The following is a 3582-nucleotide window of genomic DNA, read 5'->3' as shown; positions in this document are numbered from 1 at the left end:
GATACATGATTTTCTGGTTTCATTCGGAGACCATGAGGATGTTTTCATGCACGCACGTCCACATGGGTGTACCACAGGTCATTTTCTTGGAGCTCAAGGGGCCATACCCTTCATCACTATTATTGGAGCCCTTCCATTCATTTTGGCTCATATTAGACTTCATTCGGCCTTTCAATGGCCCTCCTATCCACTTATCTACCATTTCGGCCCTCTTGAGAGGATTATTTTTCAAATAATGGAGATGTTTGGTGGTATAGTCACCAAAAGGTTGTTATTTGTACATTATTTTATTATTAGGGGAAACCTTAGGCCTAATTAGGAGATTAAAATCCCTTATAGGATCATATAAATTTATGAGAGGTTCATTTCATTTGTCATGATCACCTGGATTTGGGATATATCTTTCTAAGGATTTTGAAACTGCAATTTGTGGAATGATTTGGATGATTAAATTCATTTTGATGTGTGGAATATTTTATCTATCTCTCTTGGAGCTTCTATTTGGAAAATGTGATGGATGGATATACTCTCTTGTCATGTAAGTGCTTGTTTTATGGGAATTTCTTGATAATGTTTTTCTAATGTATGGAACACTATACTTTGATTTAGCTTGTGCCCTAAAATTTAATGTGAATTTATGAAACACTTGTAATCTTGGCTCATTGCATATGTTATTCATCTTGTCAAGGAGAACGCATTTTCCTAAGGGTAGTTTTTGCAACTTTTACCTTGAAACTCCATCAAATTTTTCATATTGAAGTATGAAAGTATAAAGTTGCATTGTAGTTGCATCCCTTAGTAGTTAATTTGCTTCTTAAAGCCCCCTTGAAGAGAGAAGTTATTGAATCTTGATCACTTTGACTCCAATATTACCAATAGCCAAACACTGGTCCTAGGTCCTTGGTGATCACATTAACTTAACCAAGCGTCATTCTTTCACCTCTTTTATTCCTCTTTTCTTCTTCCCATAAGGATAAGGAGTTTTTCTAGGGCTTGGTGTGAAATTTTAGGGAGGAGGAATTTTAGCATTATTTCCATACAAGTTTCTTAATTTATGTCTCCTCTAGACATCCTCTAGTTTTGAACAAATTCCAACAGTGGAATTTGAAATAAATTGATTCCCTACTTATCACACCAAGAGGGAACCATTGAAGCTACTTTGACTTGGGGATTTCTTGATGGTTTGAACTTTTTTTTTCATCATTCAAAACATTTTCTCTTAACTATAGGTGATTATTGGATTAGCCTTTTCCGCAGTATATATCTCAACCCTTGGTGTCTTATAGTAATTCTTTCATAGGGTTTTTCATGGAAAATCACCCTAGCTTCTCCCAAAGCTCATACTTTAATTGAATCTTTCCATTGAATCCTTGCCTCACTTAGAACCCTAGTATAAACACATTAATCACAAGTGAGGAATTTTGGAAGCTTTAACCTTACACAGTCATCAGGTTTTAATATTCCTAAGCATAGGGTCCTCCTTCCTTCAAGCCTATCTTAAAGAGCCCTTCTTTTTCTTCTAAAACATGAAACCTATTATTTGAGCCTCTTCTTTATATGGGCTTTCGAAATAACATTGTACATTGATATTGACCTCATCATTCTAGTGGTCTCCACCATACCGAGACTCCTCCCACCCCGTGAAAGTTTGTTAACAGTAGGGGACATTGATGACGTGATAGTGAGTCCTTTTCCCACTGTTTCCACTTCATCTAGTAGTAGTCCCTTAGGAACCCCACCTAGGGCCAATGCTACATTGAGCGATAGCATTTTTGGCATTGTTACCAAGGATGAGACGCGTGTCTTATTCCACATACGACAATATTTACATATCATTCTTGGAAAGTCCATTGGAAGAACGAAGCCCTAGTTCTTCATTGAACTGTAAGGTCAATGCTTTTGGGATGAATCAAACATCTCTCTAGGCATATCTAAATTCACCTTGGTGACTACATATCTAGAATATTGTAAAATTTTCACGGGTGTAAATGGCTCGTTGGAAATTCCTATTTTATATTTTTCAAAATGATAATACTTAATATACTTATCATAATGTAATTTCTAGCCAAGAGGGGTTTGATTCTCCTCTTAGTGAATCTCTTGGGAGCCATGAAGTTGAGGAGCCTCCCCAATGCCTGAAAAGGGGTTGTGGTTCTTCCCAAGATGTGATAATCATAATCCACCTTGTTCCTTCCTAAATAGTCAAGATAATCTAATTTTGGACGTGTGTGATCAATTTATCTATTTATGCCATGAGGAGGATATGGTTCAGCTTGCTATCTATCGAAAGTTTATGAGCTCGATTGTTGACTTCTCCATATTCTCATTGTAAGAAAGGTTGCATGAGTTGGATTCCTATTTTCCCTCCTCATCAATAACACTTGATGCATGGTCCACAAATGTTCCCGAACCCCACCCTTACCATTCATCAAGAAAAATATTGTAATGGGAAATGTGATATTTAGGTCCCTTTCCTCATAATGATTCACAAGGGAAATTATTTTTATATTGATCTAATGAAGTTTTATATTCATTTCCTCTATGAATACACTTAGTATTAACATAATTTAATATTCATGTTAGAGTAGAATATATTTGATATTCATTTTCACATTAGAAGTAACATCATATTATTTTTATCATGCTAAAGTAGGTGCATTTAGATTAGAATTGCATCTCGAAGAAATTTATTGCATGTTGATTTTTATCACCTAACGTAAGTATTGGAAATCATGAGAAGCTGCAAAAACATGATGCCCCATGTGCTTAGTATTTGATGTGAAAGTAATAAATCTATGGTCCCAAGAGATTACGACTTTTCTTATGACGTCCCCATTCAGGCGCATTGATGCACTCTACTGAGAGAAGATGTCCCAATTGGAGGGAAATGTTACCCACCACCTATGGGCGACACCCATACAAGAAAAGTTTCTCGAACATTGTCTTCAGCTGGTAGTCAACAACCCCTTGCATCCACATATAGCTTGATGTTCCACCATCTCCGCCACCTAAACTAGCCATTATACTCCCTTGCCCATCTGTTATGATTATATGTTTGATGGTGGGCCTTCCAAACCCAGAGGTATGGATTTCATTAGGTAGTTGGGTATTCTTGCTTAATTATCATGGAAACTTTTGGGCATGGATAAATGGGCGAATTTAGCAAAAAGAATGTGCTTGGTTTTTACTCTTTTCCACTTCTCCAACTTGATGCTTAAACTTTTATCCTAGTCGTGTGGGATCTACTTGAGTGGATAATAGCTTTAAGAGTGGCACTACATGGGAAATCATGATTTTGGTTGTGTGGTCCCGCTTCCCAACACCACATACATCACTCCCCTCCACTCATTATAACCCCTTTTCACATGTTTCACATATGTTTACACATTTTTTATTTGGGTCCACAGGGAGTTAGCCTCCCCCTCCCCTTGTCGACAATTTTGGTCGCGACTAGAATGATGACCCAGAGATTGATGAAGCTAAAAAGAAAGTAAAAAATCATATTTTTACACTCTCAACATAAAAGTTACCACAAAATGAAAAAGATGGTTGGGAAATATACATTTAGCACATGTAAAAAAG

The sequence above is a fragment of the Pinus tabuliformis genome, chromosome 2_2 (genome assembly GCF_031772625.1).
Source record: "Pinus tabuliformis cultivar Carrire ecotype Pingquan chromosome 2_2, CPIR1, whole genome shotgun sequence".
Taxonomy (NCBI): Eukaryota; Viridiplantae; Streptophyta; class Pinopsida; order Pinales; family Pinaceae; genus Pinus; species Pinus tabuliformis.
The sequence above is the reverse complement of the archived record's forward strand: the minus strand, read 5'-3'. Positions refer to the sequence as shown.